Source organism: Carettochelys insculpta, chromosome 13 (genome assembly GCF_033958435.1).
Source record: "Carettochelys insculpta isolate YL-2023 chromosome 13, ASM3395843v1, whole genome shotgun sequence".
Classification (NCBI taxonomy): domain Eukaryota; kingdom Metazoa; phylum Chordata; order Testudines; family Carettochelyidae; genus Carettochelys; species Carettochelys insculpta.
In genome coordinates, this window is record NC_134149.1 from 31468976 (window position 1) to 31487421 (window position 18446).

An 18446-nucleotide genomic window follows, 5' to 3' on the forward strand; every position below is an offset into this window, starting at 1 on the left:
TCAATTTGTTTTAGTGTTAGGGGCTTTTTATGGTAGAATGCTTAATTACTGACGATGAAATTTGCTTGTTGATTTAGATATGTTTCTCAAATAATAAAAACAGTACTTAATATTTTTATAAAGGACGGAAATCCTCTCCATGTGATATTCAGTACGCAATCAGAGCTTTGAAAGGAGAGCTACAAGCAATAGTCAATGGGACTAGTCATGCGATTGAAGTTGAGCACATGGTTAAGTGACTTACTGTGACAGGCTCGGAATGTTCAGCCCCTTGCTAGACTGAGGCTGCTTCTATACCTGCCACCTCCAACGAGAGGTGGCATGGTAGTGAGGCAATTCAAAGCAGGCTAATGAGGCTTTAACATACATATTCAGTACCTCATTAGCATAATGGTGGCCATGCGAATTTTGAAGTGCAGACTTTGAATTGCAGATTGACAGTGTAGATATGGGCAGCTTTGAACTATGTGCCCCCTTCGGACATTCCCTTACTCTGATCTAGTTTTGTGGGAGTAAGGTAATACCAAAGTGGGGTTCTCATTTCCAAGCTGCCCCCATCTACACTGTCGATCTGCAATTCGAAGCCGTACTTCGAAATTCACGTGGCTGCCAATATGCTAATGAAGCACAGAAAATGCAAGTTAGTACCTCATTATCCATCTTCGAATTGCTTCATGGAGGTGGCATATCTAGAAGCAATCTGAGTTTTGCATCCTGCAAGGCTACTTAAGGTATCTGCCATATAATTTTCTTGCTCCAATCCTTACTATATTTTCTTGTGCTCATTTCCATTCCTCTTTTTAATGGAAATATTATTTATATGACAGAGAAAACTAATTTAAAAATATGTTTTAGAATATTATCCAACAAATACTATTTTTTGATTGTTTATAAAGGAGCTGACGAACTAATCCCAAGCAAGGCAGAAAAAAGTTATTTTTGTAATTTCCGCTCCAATTTTTTGAAATGGTAGTAGTAGTAGTAGTAGTAGGCATCCTTCAGTCTGCACAGACTATGGATCGCGCCCTTTAAAGTTTCAATTGAGGACTTCATTTACAGCGTCTATTGTGACTATGAAGACCCACACGAGAGTGACAGTCCTTGCTGCATCTCTTGCAGATGTAGTGGGTGTCTGGTAAGTCCTTATTGTGCTTTCTGTGCGCTCGCTTCTCCTCTGCTAGCTGTCTGATCTTCATCTCGCCCTTCTGAAGGCCCTTGTGTAACCCCTGCCTCCATCTGCTGCCGTCATCTGCTAGTTCTTCCCAGTTGTCCAGCTTGATGTCTACCTCTCTGAGGTCTCTCTTGCAGACATCTTTGCAGCGCAACTGGGGGGCGTCCGGGAGGTCTTTTGCCAGAGGCTAGCTCACCATACAGGATGTCTTTTGGAATCCTTCCCTCATTCATCCTGTGGACGTGGCCAAGCCAGCGGAGTCGACGCTGCCTGAGGAGGGTGTGCATGGTGGGATTCCAGCTTGCTCGAGGACGGTGGTGTTGGTCACTCTGTCCTTCTATGACATTCCAAGGATGCGCCTGAGGCAGTGCAAGTGGAAGAAGTTCAGCCTCTTTTACTGGCGGGCATACAGGGTCCAAGTCTCGCTGCCATAAAGGAGGGTGCTGAGGATGCAAGCTCTGTGGACTTGCATTTTGGTGTGAGTGTACAGCTTGTTGTTATTCCACACTCTCTTGCTGAGTCTGGACAGAGTTGTGGCTGCTTTTCCAATCCTCCTATTTAGCTCAGTCTCCAACGACAGGGTGTCAGTGATGGTGGACCCAAGGTAAACGAACTCGTGGACAACCTCTAACGTATAGTTCTCAGTGCTGATTGATGGGGATTCAGCAACATCCTGACCGAGTACGTTTGTCTTCTTTAGGCTGATGGTAAGCCCAAAGTCCTTGCACGCTTTGGAGAACTGATCCAGCAGTTTTTGAAGCTGGTCTTCTGTGTGAGACAATACAGCAGCAGCATCTGCGAACAGCATGTCTCTGATGAGGACTTCTCGCACCTTAGACTTAGCTTTCAGTCTTGCAAGGTTAAACAGTTTCCCATCAGATCTTGTGTGCAGCAAGATGCCCTCTGTTGAAGATCCAAGGGCATGCTTCAGGAAGAGTGCAAAGAAGATCCCGAACAATGCCAGAGCAAGCACGCATCCTTGTTTGAGGCCGCTCCTGATTCTAAAAGCATCCGATAATGCACCGTCATATTGGATGGTTCCTCTCATGTCTTTGTGGAACGACTGGATCATCTTGAGTAACCGTGGAGGACAGCCTATCTTGTGGAGCAGTTTGAACAGACCATCCCTGCTGACCAAGTCAAAGGCCTTGGTCAGGTCGATGAAGGCAATGTAGAGTGGCTTTCTCTGCTCCCTGCACTTCTCCTGAAGCTGCCTTAGAGAAAAGACCATGTCAACGGTAGACCTCTCTGCGCAGAATCCACACTGCGATTCAGGGTACACCTTCTCAGCAATCTTCTGGAGTCTGCCAAGGATGACGCGAGCGAACAGTTTACCAGTGACGCTTAGGAGGGAGATTCCACGGTAGTTGTTGCAGTCGCTTCTGTCTCCTTTGTTCTTATACAACGTTACAATGTTAGCGTCGCGCATATGCTGTGGAACCTCACCCTCTTTCCAGCACAGGCACAGTAGCTCATGTAGGGATTCCAGGAGTGTGTCCGCGGCACATTTGATTACCTCTGGTGGTATACCATCCTGACCAGGGGCCTTTCCTGCTGCAGTGCTGTCAATAGCTCTCTTCAGTTCATCCATAGTCGGTTCTTGATCCAGTTCGTCCATTACTGGTAGGAGCTTGACGGCATTGAGGGGTGCGTCAACCACAGCGTTCTTGCGTGAGTACAGCTCGGAGTAGTGCTCAACCCAGCGCTCCATCTTTTTCACTTTGTCAGCAATGACTTCACCAGATTTGGATTTCAGAGGTGCCATCTTGTTCTGGGTGGGTCCTAGTGCCTTCCTCATACCCTCGTACATTCCTCTGAGATTACCAGAGTCGGCACAGGTATGGATGCTGCTGCATAGCTGGAGCCAGTGGTTGTTGGCACAGCGCCTGACTGTCTGCTGTACTGTTCTTCTGGCCTCTCTAAGTGCTTCCGGGGTACTCTGGCTCGGTGAGCGTTTGTACTCCAGGAGTGCAGCGCTCTTCTTTTCAATGACTGGAATTATCTCATCGGAGTTAGCTTCGAACCAGTCGTTCGTGTTTCTAGCTCTTCTTCCAAACACCGACAAGGCCGTGTTGTAAACTGTATCCCTCAGATGTTGCCATTTGGATGTCGCATCAGCACCCCCAGGGCCGCTGCGCAGATTTTCCTGGAGGGTCTCTCTGAACTTTTCAGCTTTCTCCGATTTTTCCGTCTTTCTGGCGTCAATGCGGGGCCTTCCAGCAGGTTTAGAGCAGTACAGCTTCTTGGGTCTCAGCTTGAGCTTGGAGCAAACTAGCGAGTGATCTGTATCACAGTCAGCACTATGATAGCTGCGTGTCAGAAGGACGTTTTTGAGGTTATTACGCCTAGTGATGACCATAAGAACATAAGAATGGCCATACTGGGTCAGACCAAAGGTCCATCCAGCCCAGCATCCCATCTGTCGACGGTGGCCAATGCCAGGCGCCCCAGAGAAGGAGAACAGAAGACAATGATCAAGTGATTTATCTCCTGCCATCCATCTCCTGCCCTTGTACTGAAGGCTAGGGCACCATACTTTATCCCTGGCTAATAGCCATTTATGGACCTAACCTGCAAAAATTTATCAAGCTCTTTTTCAAACCCTAATAGAGTCCTGGCCTTCACAGCCTCCTCGGGCAAGGAGTTCCACAGGTTGACTGTGCGCTGTGTGAAGAAAAATTTCCTTTTATTAGTTTTGAACCTACTACCCATCAATTTCATTTGGTGTCCCCTAGTTCTTGTATTATGGGAAAAGGTAAATAATTTTTCTATATTCACTTTCTCCACACCATTCATGATTTTATATACCTCTATCATATCGCCCCTCAATCGCCTCTTTTCCAAACTGAAAAGTCCCAGTCTCTCTAGCCTCTCCCCATATGGGACCCGTTCCAAGCCCCTAATCATCTTAGTCGCCCTTTTCTGAACCTTTTCTAATGCCAATATATCTTTTTTGAGGTGAGGAGACCACATCTGCACGCAGTACTCAAGATGTGGGCGTACCATAGTTTTATATAGGGGAAGTATGATATATTTTGTCTTATTATCGATCCCTTTTTTAATAATTCCTAACATCCTATTTGCCTGACTAACTGCCGCTGCACACTGCGTGGATGTCTTCAGAGAACTATCCACTATAACTCCAAGATCCCTTTCCTGATCTGTCGTAGCTAAATTTGACCCCATCATGTAGTACGTGTAATTTGGGTTATTTTTTCCAACATGCATTACCTTACACTTACCCACATTAAATTTCATTTGCCATTTTGCTGCCCAATCACTCAGTTTGCTGAGATCTTTTTCTAGTTCTTCACAGTCCCTTTTGGTTTTGACTGTCCTGAACAACTTGGTGTCATCTGCAAACTTTGCCACCTCACTGCTTACCTCATTTTCTAGATCATTGATGAACAAGTTGAACAGGATCGGTCCCAGGACTGACCCCTGGGGAACACCACTAGTTACCCTCCTCCATTGTGAAAATTTACCATTTATTCCCACCCTTTGTTTTCTGTCTTTTAACCAATTCCCGATCCATGAAAGTATCTTTCCTCCTATCCCATGACCACCTAATTTACATAAAAGCCTTTGGTGTGCATGGGATAGGAGGAAAGATCCTTTCATGGACCACATTTAGTTGATGCTAGTGCTTCGAGTGTGGGTGTCTCCATGACACTCTGTGCTGTGGCTTCATTTGGAAGAATGTGTTTGTGATGCACAGATTGTGGTACGAGCACAGTTCAAAGAGACGCTGTCCATTGTCATTCATTTTTCCCACACCGATGTGTCCTATGCAGGAAGGCCATGAGGCCCAATCAGCTCCAACTCTTGCATTGAAGTCACCCAAGATGTACAGTTGTTCACGAGCAGGTATTTGCGCTACAGCAGCACTAAGCACGTCATAGAACTTGTCTTTTACTTCTGGTGTGGCGTACAGGGTTGGAGCATAAGCGCTGATGAGGTGGACGGGACCGGCGCAAGTTTGAAGAGTGATCCGAAGAAGTCTTTCTGATCCGCCCATGACTAAATCAACCATTTGTAGAAGGGTGTTTCTGACAGCAAAGCCAACACCATGCTTTCTGGGTTCTTCTGGGGCTTTACCCTGCCAGAAAAAGGTGTAGTCCTTTTCCTTTAGAGATCCCAAATCTGCGAGTCGCGTCTCTTGCAGTGCAGCGATATCAACTCTGAGCCTCTTCAGTTCCTCATTGATGACAGCAGTCTTGCGGGTGTCACTGATGGCGTGAAGATCTTCAGTCAAGCCGGTCAGCATGGTCCGCACATTCCAGCAAGCAAGCTTAAATTGTTGATGTTTCTCATTTCTTGTTGATTTTCTTATTGGTTTGCCTGTGCCCAAATTTCAGTCACTTGTCAGGTTCAGCAACCTTAAGCCTCACGCACCCAGCGAGGCAGGTGAACTGTGGCGGAACAGTACCCTATTGGCTGGGGGCTGCCCAGCTTGAGGCGGGCGGTGACTGTCCAGTGAGATGCGAGGATCTCTCCCACCATCGAAGGCAACCCCTGGCGCTCGTTCTCTACGCCAATCGAGCAAGAGGTTATAACCGGTATCTGTTGCCTCCCGTGTTGATGCAACGCTGTTCAGTGATGCTGGAGTACCTCTCCGGGCGCGAGCCTGGGCACTTATTATGGAGACGCTGGGCTGCCCAGACACCAGTGTCCCCCTCTCGGCTTTACTGATATAGTTCAAAGGAGAGGATAACCTTCACGTCTGGTACCAGCTTAGCTGCAGGAGTTGCCGGGACAGTGCCAGAAGTTGACACCGAACCGCCTTCGGACTCCACTCTGGATTTTCTGTCAGGGTTTACTCCCTTAGCCTCTCTCCTTCCCAGGATAACCCACAAGGCAGTGGGGTGTGGAGAATGTGGTTAAGGATCCAACTACTTCATGCCTCCCTGTTACCACGAGTCACCATAGCTCCCTGCAGAGCAATGACCTCATATCCCCAGGACTCTGCTCCCCAGCTTTCACCACCCCTCCCCCCAGCTACCATCACCGTAGGACCCTCCCCAGCCCACTACCCCCATCTGCTCCCATGTCTGCCCTCCTCACTGCACTGGCCCCTGTCCCCTCAGCTGCTCTCAGCACCCCCAGGTTCACCTTCCCCCATCGCTCTTCAGGCTCTTCTCAACAGAGACTCCTTTTCCTGGTAGTGCTACCTTGCAGGGCACAGGTGGAACAACATACTTGAAAAGGACAAACACGGGTCTCCTCCCTCGGCGAACTCCCAGAGGCAAACTCCCTTCCCTGTTCACTGCTCACCCCTTGTTCACTGGGAGCTCCCTTCTTATAGGAAGAGCTCTCAGCTGGTCAGGCCTGGCTCAAAGCCTTGCCTCCAGTCTAATCAGCCCTTGAAGGCTCACCTGGCAGGGAACTCCCCCAATTCACACCTTGCAAACTGCTCTTCTCTGCACAGCACAAGCTCAGGTACCTAGGCAGCTGATCAAGCTGCAGACAGACAGACATTCACCCACCAGCTCACCACACAGCCCCCCAAATCCCACACTCACCCAAGCTCCTCTAGGACACTTTGCCCAGAGGCAAACTCCCTTCCCTTTTAGCTGCTGCCCCCTGTTCGCTGCACACACAGCAACGTCTTGAGCAAGTACATTTGTCTTCTTTGGGCTGATGGAGAGCCGAAAGTCCTTGCATGCTTTGGAGAACTGATCCAGCAGCTTCTGAAGCTGGTCTTCTGTGTGTGACACAACACCAGCATCATCTGCGAACAGCATATCTCTGATGAGGACTTCCCGCACCTTAGATTTAGCTTTCAGCCTTGCAAGATTAAACAGTTTCCTGTCAGATCCTGTGTGCAAAAAGATGCCCTCTGTTGAAGATCCAAAGGCGTGTTTAAGGAGGAGTGTGAAGAAGATCCCGAACAATGTCGGAGCAAGGATGCATCCTTGTTTGATGCCACTCCTGATGCTGAAAGCATCCGATAATGTGCCATCATATTGGATGGTTTCTCTCATGTCTTTGTGGAAAGACTGGAGCATCTTGAGTAACCGGGGCGGACATCCTATCTTGTGGAGTAGTTTGAACAGACCATCCCTGCTGACGAAGTCAAAGGCCTTGGTTAGGTCGATGAAGGCAATATAGAGTGGCTTCCTCTGCTCCCTGCATTTCTCCTGCAGCTGCCTCAGAGAGAAGACCATGTCGACGGTAGATCTCTGTGCGCGGAATCCGCACTGTGATTCAGGATACACCCTCTCAGCAATCTTTTGGAGTCTGCTGAGGATGACGTGAGCGAACAGTTTACCAGTGATGCTTAGGAGGGAGATTCCACGGTAATTGTTGCAGTCGGTTCTGTTTCCTTTGTTGTTTTACAAGGTTACGATGTTAGCGTCACGCATGTCCTGTGGAACCTCTCCCTCTCTCCAGCACAGGCACAGTAGCTCATGTAGGGGTTCCAGGAGAGTGTCTGTGGCACACTTGGTTACCTCTGGTGGTATACCATCCTGGCCCAGGGCCTTTCCTACTGCAATGTTGTCGATGGCTGTCTTCAGTTCATCCACAGTTGGTTCCTGGTCCAGTTCCTCCATTATTGGTAGGAGTTCAATGGCATCGAGGGCTGAGTCGACCACAATGTTCTTGCGTGAGTACAGCTTGGAGTAGTACTCAACCCAGCGCTTCATCTGTTTAGCTTTGTCAGTGATGACTTCACCAGATTTGGATTTCAGAGGTGCCATCTTGTTCTGGGTGGGTCCTAATGCCTTCTTGATGCCCTCGTACATTCCCCTGAGGTTACCAAAGTCAGCACTGGTCTGGATGGTGCTGCATAGCTTGAGCTAGTAGTTGTTGGCACAGCGCCTGCCTGTCTGCTGTACTGTTTTTCTGGCTCTCTGAGCGCTTGCAGGGTATTCTGGCTCGGCGAACGTTTGTACTCCAGGAGTGCAGCGCGCTTTTTTTCGATGGCTGGAATCATCTCATCGGACTTAGCTTCGAACCAGGTGATCTCTCCCACCATCGGAGGCAACCCCTGGCCCTCGGTCTCCATGCCAATCGAGGAAGAGCTTATAACCGGTATCTGTTACCTCCCGTGTTGGTTCAACGCTGTTAGTGATGCTGGAGTACCTCTCCAGGCGCCGGCTTGGGCGATTATTGAGACCCTGGGCTGCCCAGACACCAGTGTTACCCTCTTGGCTTTAGTGATATAGTCCAAAGGAGAGGATAACCTCTACATCTGGTACCAGCTCAGCTGCAGGAGTTGCCAGGTCAATGCCAGAAGTTGGCACAGAACCGCCTTAGGACTCCCCTCTGGATTTTCTGTCAGGGTTTACGCCTTGAAATGGTATGTGCAAGTGAAAAATATAACTCTAGTCTGTCCACAACAAACAGCATCTGCTGCTAGGATGTTGTATCCAGTTCTACAATCCATAATTTAAGGAGGATGGTAATGAATTGGAGAGTTTTCAAAGAAAATATGCCTGGTAGTGACAGTCTCAGGGAGCTCAATCTGTGCGACTAAACAAGGAGAAGGGTACTTCTAAGAGTACTAACATGAGAAATGAGTATTCAAGAATGGGTCAGCAGAGAAAAGGTATGAGATGATTCTATGGCTAGATGTTGGACAAGCCATATTCAAACTGGAAATAAGTTATAAATTTTTAACCTTGAGAGTAATGAACCATAGGAACAATTTACCAAGTGTATTAGTGGATTCTTCATCAATGTCAATTTTTGAATCAAGAATAGATGTTTTTCTGAAAGATCTGCTCAAGGAATAATTTTGTTGATGTTCTAAAGCCTTTACTGTGCTGCAGGTCAGAATAGATCGTCCCAATGGCTGTGAATACTGTCACTGATTCCAAATGGTGGGTAACTAAATGAGTAAATTTGAATAATTATTTTCATATTACACATATGCTCTTGAAGGAAAGTACATTAATAGACAGAAACTGCTAATTCACACTCAGTGCTCAGAGTGCAATTGATTTGGCCCCAGCAATTGCAAAGCAGGTGACTTGATTACACTGAAATCAGGCAGAAAATGTCTTCTTCTGGCCACTCAAGTGAATCAGTCAAATTATCGAGTGGCAAAACTAATTCTATGCCTTGGGCCATCAGAGCTGCCACTTCCTATAAGTCAACCCTTCACTTAGCATGAAATTGTGTTTTTTATTCTATTCTCTTTTATTTATTATGCTTATTTCAGCTAATCCATTTAGTGAATGGATCAGCTGGCATACTAGAGCTCTTTCATATATGCAACGTTCTCATGCAGTGATGCTGAAATACTTGAGGACTGTTGTTCATTTAGGAGGACCCCAACTTGTATGAACTACATAATTAAAAATAATCCTTCAGGTTCAAATGAGATAGAATGAGAAGAAAAGCTCATTTAAAATTGACTAAAATTACTTGTGGCCAAGGTTTTGTGAAATAGCAGATATAATTCAGAGGGGATATTTAATTTACACTTTCAAGAATTAGAAATGCATCACCATTAATTGAAAGCCAGTAAGTACCAGTTAATTTTAAGGAGGTTATCAGAACAAATACTCACAAACAAACTTTTTCAAAGTGTTTGGAAGCTTCTAATATTGGTTTAAATTTTAAATATGAACTGAAATTCTAAGAGGCCTTGCAGAAAATAGACCAATGGTCTACATAATTTAGTTCAAATCTCAGTCCCACATTTCTTTTGTGCCTCATGGTGCACCATCTTGCATTGTCCCATCTTGCATTGCATGGAAAGATTAAAATATTTAGTTTTTCATTTTCTGTATACCCAGCCAGTAACAAAGAATGAATAATAAAGTGTCAGAGTGCACAGTTGAATCATACTGGAACATAGTCTGTCATAACGGAGCTGAAGTGGCAACTGGATGTCCACTCTTTGGCTGTGTCTACACTACCACCCTTCTTCGAAGGGACGGTGGTGAGTAGGGTGTGGGAATTTATTAATGAAGTGCGGCGCTGCATATGCAGCACTTAATTAAGCAAATTGGCCCCCCACAGCAACTTCGAAGTTTTAAACTTTAAACGTCTAGCTGCGGCTCATCCACCAGTACTTCAAAGTGCCTGGGGTACTTTGAAGTCCCCCCAAAATTTTGGGGAGTAAAGGGACTTGGAAGTTGCCCCGGTACTTTGAAGTACTGGTGGGTGAGCCACGGCTAGACGCGAGCCAGTACTTCGAAGTTTAAAACTTCAAAGTTGCTGCGGGGGGGCCGGGGGGGACAATTTGCTTAATGAAGTGCTGCATATGCAGTGCAGCAATTCATTAATAAACTCCCAACACCTTATTTACTATCCTTCCTTTGAAGGAGGGTGGTAGTGTAGACACAGCCTTTGAAATGTAAATATGCAGAAATGATGTGTGGCCAGGGAGAAAGTGGGTGAAACTTCTACACCTGCTGGTGCAGTAGACAGAGTCAGAAGATGTCCTGTTCAGCTCAGTGGAGAAGGAAGGCAGAAGTCTCAAAAACGAAACAGTATTCGAAAGGCTTTTGAAGGCTCACCCTACTAACAAGATGGGTGCATGTGCTCTGTGTGCAGCCTGAGGCAGTTTCTGTTAGCTCTAGCTACCTCTCATGGTCCCTTTATGTGATGTATGAAAAATGTAGTGGATTTATTTACCTTTCTGTTCTGTAACATTTAAACACCACTGTCCTATAAAGATAGTGCAATCTTCCAGTGACATTCAGAAGGTTCTGCCATTGGCTAGATTTTTGGTAATCATAGAATCATTGAATCATAGGGCTGGAAGGGACCTCAGGAGGTCACCTAGTCCAGCCCCCTGCTTCAAGCAGGATCAACTCCAACTGAGTCATCCCAGCCAAAACTTTGTCAAGCCAGGATTTAAAATCCTCTCAGGATACAGATTCCACCACCTTTCTAGGCATATGGCCCTTAAATACTGTTACAATAAAATCTTGGGTGTGTATGTGAAATATATCAGCACAATGTAGGGTATATAAAAACCTACATAATGTTCAATTGTTGTTTTGAGATTTTTTTTATTGTCAGGCTTGACTAGCCATGTCCAAAAATCTTTGAGGGACTGTAGACATGTTATCAGGATTTAGGTCAATCTTCCAAGTCTGGGGCATTTTTTGTAACTAGGAATCATCACTTGGAGTTATGTGGATTTCTCTCCTTAGAAACTATGCTGTGTCTACACTAGCTCCGAACTTCGAAGGGAGCATGGTAAGTAGGGTGTCGAAGTTGCCACAGGGGAGAATTAGCTTAATGAAGTGCTGTATATGCACCACAGCAATTCATTAGGACTCTCCCGACACCCTACTTACCATGCTCCCTTCGAAGTTAGGAGCTAGTGTAGACACAGCCATTTGTGAGAAGGGGAATTTAACTTGTTATTTGTCCAACCAAAGGTGATATTTGACCAACGGTCCCAACCCTGATGATAATTTGTGTATCCAGCCAAATTTTAGTCAAATATTGTACACAGGAAATCATGCTGAGATCAGCTTTTTTGCCTGTCAATATGACTGTCACCTCCTTTTTCAAATCATTCCAGCTGATTTCCTTTCTCCAGTGCATGATGTTCAAGCTTCTTGCTTCAGTTTCAAGGTTCAATATTACTCTGCTGCTCCTTCCTTATCTATCCTAGACTCTTACTGTCTGATCTCCTGTCTTCCCCACTCATCCAATGATGTTAATCTTAACATTGTTTGATCCTGCAACTGTGCTTTCTTTTATGCCACTTCCTATATATCAGATGCTTTCCTCGGGTGGCCCTTCACATCCCCATCAAGATACATTTCTCCTCTAAAAAACTAGCTAGCTATATGATGCTGTCATTGTCATCATCATCGAAGATAATATCATCCGCCTATTATAATCTTGACCACTTGTTCTTTTTCTTATACTTTGTTCTCTTACTCTTCATCTGTGACTGCCTGTTTTTCGGATTGAAATATCTTTGGGGGCAACATCTTTGCCTTTTTATAAGCACAGCATGTATTGTATTTATAGTAACAGAGAGGAAGCCGTGCTAGTCTATACACTACCAAAACAAAAAGCAGTCAAGTAGCACTTTAAAGACTAGCAAAATAGTTTATTAGGTGAGCTTTCTTGGGACAGACCCACTTCTTCAGACCATATCTGGATATGGTCTGAAGAAGTGGGTCTGTCCCAAGAAAGCTCACCTAATAAACCATTTTACTAGTCTTTAAAGTGCTACTTGACTGCTTTTTGTTTTGGTAGTGTATTTATGTGTTACTTTTAGTTGACAATAATGCAAGTAGCAAGTTTAGGATAGTAAAACAGAGTCAGTTTTGAGATTTGCTATTTATTTATTTTCTTTTTCAACATGATAAATTCATTAGTCAGGTAAGTGGATGTTGAGCTCTGGGATGTTTTTTGCTAAGGTATTCCTTCTGACTATACCTTCATAGCCAAGAAAATTAGAGGGCATTTACAGAAATGGGAAAGCTGTAATGTCTGTTGTTATAACTCATGTGCCTCACATATACAGTCTTGCTAGAAGACAACTAGCAGTGTAACTTCCATGCTTTGAATCTTCTGTTTGGCATTTCAAACGTTTGTTTTTCACGTGTCGAGATATGCTGGTCTGGTTGTAGAATCACTGTCATTATAAATGCTCTATCTGGTTCAATCATTATTTGTCTCCTGTGAAATATCTATGCCATTCCTGCAGTGCTGTCTTGGAATATCATGAACTGCAATTACAAACAGTGCAAAATCTTGGCAGAATCATACATGCTTCCTAATATGAACCAGTTGAGTGACAACGTGCGTTAATTTCCAAAATATGTCCAAGTATTTTTTTTCTCAGAGGTAGCAGATTTCTTCTTAAAGTTTACACATGTTGCAATATACATAAAATTCAACTAAGATTTGCTCTAAACTTTATACAAAAATTCAAGTGTGTAAATCTTCTTGGGTGCAAAATAAAATCTAAGACGTTATCCTTTTGTATGTAAAACCAGTTACCAAAAATTGGTGTAATTTGAATGTATAGACTACTGATATTTTTTCAGTGACTCTACCCTTTCAGCAGGGAGTCCAAGTAAAATACAAGTATTTTCCACAGAGTTTCTGCACTAAATCCCAGATGAAAAATTAAGCCTTTTATTCACTAGAAGACATGCTCTGTAAGTTAATTTTAGTTCAACAGCAACTCGAGTGATTTCTGTTTAGATTCTGAGGACACAGCAAGTTGATATTAAATGTTGATATTGCTGGGCACTGGAGACTTTTTATAGTGCCATATAACACCACTGCTAAAGGAACAGCTCTGCATTTATATAATTGTTTCATTCACTTAGAAACTCTGAGTCGAGTCTCAGGTATTGTATTAGCTAAATTTTGAGCTAGCTTTGGCTCTTTGTGCCAGTAAAGGCCCTGATTTAATTGAACAGAATAGGTTCTAGTGCAAACTCTAAATCATAAATTCTAAATTTCCTTTCCATTAATGGTCTGCAAAGCATTAAATTTCTATAGAATACTTGTACAGGTGTATTACTTGCAGTTTAAAAACATAAAAGTTTGCTTCATTGTTTTTAATATCAGAGAATGCATCCAGGGCTTTTGATTCCCTGGCTACTGAGATGTTTTGGCAGATACAGTAGTCTGTATGACAGGATCTGCTGACAGTATTATGCAGTTGGTCACAGTTAACAATTTGATAGGCTTGAATTGTAACTGTTGCTTATTGAGAAATGAGCTGGAATTTCTGATACCTGTAGAAAGGTGTAAGAGATGAACAGGTAGCTGAAAAAGGATAGAGGATCTGGTGTTCTGGCCCAAAGTAGTCTCTCTCATTTTGTGTAGGACTGAGAGAGCAGGGAAAGACTTGGCCAAAGGGTTGAGAGTAGGTTGATTTAACAGCCTGTGCGGGATAGTGGCACAAAGCACCTACAAGTTCTGACTGGGTCCACATAGGCAATGTTTCATAGAATCTTAGAGCTGGAAGAGATCTCAGGATGTCTTCGAGTGCAGCACCTGCTCAAAGCAGGGCCAACCCTGACTAAATCATCCCAACCAGAACCTTCTCAAAACAGGACTTAAAAACCTCTAGGAATAGAGATTCCATCACCTCTCCAGGTAACCCATTCCAGAGCTTTACCATCCTCTTAGGCTGCCTCTACACTACAACGATCCTTCAAAACAAGATCTTCTGGAAGATGTTTTCTCAAAAAACTTGTTTAGAAAGAGCATGTCAACACACCAAAAAGCAGATTGAAAAAATCTATCCATTCTTTCTGTAGAGAGCATCCATGTAGCCCCCACTCTTTTGAAAGAATGGTCCAGGGGTAGAAAAATCTGGCACTATGAAGACTGCTTTTTTGAAAAAAGGGCCCCTGGGGCATCTACATGCTTTTTTTTTTCCCTGAAAGAATCTTTCAGAAAAAGGCAGTCTTCTTCATCTGGGAGAGGAAGAGAGCCACCAGAAAAAGTGCTGCGTTCTTCCAATGTAATAGTGAAAGAATGCATTTTGTGTGTAGACACTCCATGAGATTTTTCAAAAGAGCCCCAGGTTTTCAAAAAAAACTTGCTAGTGTAGGTGTAGCCTTAGTGAAATAGTTTTTCCTAATAGCCAACCTAAACCTCCCTCCACTGTAACTTGAGACCATTGCTCCTTATTTTGCCATCTGTCACTAATGAGAACAGCCTCTTTCCATCCTTTTTAGAACCCACTTTCAGCAAGCTAAAGGCTGCTACCAAACTGACCTCATACTTCTCTTCTGCAAACTACATAACTCCAGATCCCTCAGCCTCTCCTTGTAGGTCTTGTGCACCAGTCCCCTAATAATTTTCATTGCCTTCTGCTGGACCTTGTCCAGCGCATCCACATCTTTTCTATGCTGGTGGATGGCCCAGAACAGGACACAATACTCCAGATTTGGCCTCACCAGTGCTGAATAAAGGGAAATAATAACTTCTGTAGATCTGCTGGAAATGTGCCTCTTAATGCACCCCAGTATGCCATTAGCCTTCTTGGCTACAAGGGCACGCTCTTTATTCATATCTAGTTTTTCATCCGTTGTAATCCACAGGCCCTTTTCTGCAGCACTGCTACTTATCCAGTCAGTCCCCAGTCTGTAACAATGTTTGAGATTCTTCTGTTCTAAGTGCAGGATTCTGCACTTGTTGAATCTCATCAGATTTCTTTTGGCCCAATCCTGCAGCTTGTCTAGGTCATTCTGGACACTACCCTACCCTCCAACATCTCTAGGTCATCCCCTACCTTAATGTATACCAACATTTGCTGAGAGTGCAGTCTGTCCCCTCATTAATAAAGATGTTGAACAGTACCAGCCCAAGAACCAATCCTTGTGGCATTCCACATGAAACCAACTGCCAACCAGACATTGAGCCATCACTAACTGTTGGGCCCAACTATCTAGCCAGCTCTTTATCCACCTTATAGTCCATTTATCTAATCCATGCTTCCTTCATTTGTGGGCAAGAAAACTTTGGGAGACTGTATCAAAAGCTTTGCTAAAGCCAAGGTATATCGCATCCATTGACTTCCCCTTGTCCACAGAGCCAGTTACCTCATCAGGGAAGCTAATCAGATTGGTCAGGCAATTGCCCTTGGTGAATCTATGTTGACTATTCCTAATCACTTTCCCCTCTTCCAAATGCTTCAAAATGATTTACTTGAGGATCCCCTCCATGATTTTCCTGGGTACTGAGGTCAGGCTGACCAGTCTATAGTTCCCTGGATTGTCCTTCTTTGCTTTTTTAAAGATGGGCACTGTATTTGCTGTTTTCCATTCATCCAGGACCTCTCTCAATCTCCATGAGTTTTCAAAGATAATGGCCAAACGCTCTGCAATGACATTTGCCAACTCCCTCAGTACCCTTGGATGCATTAAATTTGGACCCATGGATTTGTGTATGTCTAGCTTTTCTTAACCTGTTCTTTCCCCACTGAGAGCTGCCCACCTCTTTCCTGTACTTCATTGCTTTGTACATTAGTCTGGGAGTTGACTTCATCCGTGAAAACTGAGGCAAAAAAAGCTTTGAGTACTTCAGCTTTTCCCACATCATCTGTCACTAGGTTACCTCCCTCATCCAGTAAGGGCCTCACACCTTCTCTGATAACCCTCTTAATGTTAACATACCTGTAGAAACCTTTCTTGCTGCCCTTCACATGCTTGCTAGCTGCAGTTCCAATTGTGCTTTTGCCTTCCTGATTACTCCGCTGCATTCTCCAGCCATTTATTTATACTCCTCCTTTATCATCTGTCCAAGTTTCCTCTTCTTATAATCATCCTTTTTGCATTTGAGCTCACCAAGGATTTCCCTTGTAAGCCAAGCTTGTCGCCTACCATATTTGTTTTTCTTACTGTGCATTAGGATGGTTTGTTCCTCTGCCTTCAATAAAGCTTCTTTAAAATACTGCCAGTTCCCCTTGACTCCTTTCCTCTTCATGTTTGCATCCCAGGGATCCTACCCATCAGTCTGCTTCTCTCCTTTCTGTATGATCCCCTGAAACAGTGGCAGCATTGCCTTTTGCTCCTGGCCAGTGCGTTGTGACCCCTCTGAAGGAGATAATGCATACAGGGGCTGTTAATGCTGCTTTTTAGTAGCACTATCTATTTCACCTTTTTTAAATGTAGGGTTTAGTTCATGCATATTGTTCCCAGCTGCTTCCTGCTTTTCACATGATTTTCTTGATGAGGGAATGTAGGTCAGTGTGGAAAGGGGGGATGTGGGGCACTTACATTTCCTCTGTGCGTGCTGCTGCCAGCCTTTCCCTCCTATACACACGTTATTTTGTGGGAGGGGCAGCTTTGCTTCATTCTGAGCATTTTAATTTTTCTGAGAAGAATTAATTATCTGATGAGGGGAGGATTAACTTCTGATTTTCCTCTTCACAAGGTCCATGTTGTTTTTTGTCCAGACAAGACATTCCTGCAGCCTTAAAATGAATTACAAGTCTATGTACAGAGGAGACTTGCATTCCTACCCACATTTTAGCTTGGATTGGATATAACAAGATGTAATGCAAACTGTCTCCCAGGGTTCTTTAATGCTACTGCACATAAACAGTCTGGGGCTCTTTTGTAGACTTTGTTGCAAGTGAGAAATGTTTGAGAACATTTAGCAGGAGGCAACGTGCCTGGTGGAGTGACCTTGGACTTGGGAATCATGAGCTCTTGAGTTCCAGTGTCAAATCTGCCCCGTCCAGTTGTGAGATGTGTCTCTTAGTTCAAGATTTAGTGTTCTCAGTTTCCCTGCCCATAAAATGGGCTAATATGACTGATTTTTAACTTCTTCAAAGGGCCGGTCTGGGAATGAGGTGGCTGTTTACTGTTTGTGAAGTGCTCTGTAAGTGGATGGGGCTGCATATGTTGTACATGTTGGTCCTAGCCCTGCAGTCACACTTTGGCAAGAGGCCCCACTTCATTTCCTTGGACTTCTGCATGAATAAGAGTTGCTGAATCCAACTACTTTAATGTGAAAAATGTGTGGGTGAGTGTGGATTAATTTAAACTGTCATTCCATAGCCTTTGTTTTCTACCTGGAATAAGTCTTTTCCGAAAAACCTCTTTAAGATGGACATAGAGATGAGAGGGCTTCAGTAACCCAGAAGTGGAAGACTTTTTTCCCTCACAAAACCATTTCTTCTTGTTTCCCAGTATGTTTTCAGATAAACACTTGTTAATCCCAGAGCTCTGACAAATGAGCCCTGCTGAATTACGCCAATCACTGCTACAAATAACTAGTGCGCATGAAACAATAATCATTGCTTTCTAGTCTATTATTAGATTAACTTCATAGGGATTGTGTTTTTCTCCTGTGTGTTGGTGCATAAATGACATGCCTTAGCCTCCAATAAATCTAACAGTAGAGTGGCTATGACATGATGTTCATACCTCTCAGTCCCATGACAGATTATTTTTGATTGCTGCAGAAGTTTACAGCAGCTTGAAACCATTAGAATTTAAAGGCATCATTGAAATTTTACAGCATACCTAACTCTACACAGTGCTGGTGCTACTGAGTTAAGTTTGTGGTATATTGCTGGTTAGAGTGACTCTAGCTTACTTGTACTGATTCCCTGCTGTCATTTTGAAGAGCTGAATAATCGTATGACACTTTTCTGTGATCTCTCCGTGGAGTACATGTGCTTTTGTGAATAATGAAGCTTTGAGATTTCCACCTTGAGAGGGTCGTGGGTGTTAAACTACTGTGGGAACCAACTCATGTAGATGCAAAAACCTTATACACTTACATAGATGAACAAATAAAAACACACCTTTGCCACTTCTCACTTCTGCAAAGATTTTTAAACTGAGGATGTATGGTCAATCTATGTAGA

At 44.1% G+C, this 18446-nt stretch overlaps 1 protein-coding gene across 2 annotated transcripts in view; it reads left to right on the forward strand.

The window, feature by feature from the left end:
- DACH2 (dachshund family transcription factor 2) overlaps positions 1 to 18446 on the forward strand; it is a 652263-nt gene that overhangs the window by 381708 nt on the left and 252109 nt on the right. The gene's annotated exons all lie outside the window — the stretch shown is intronic.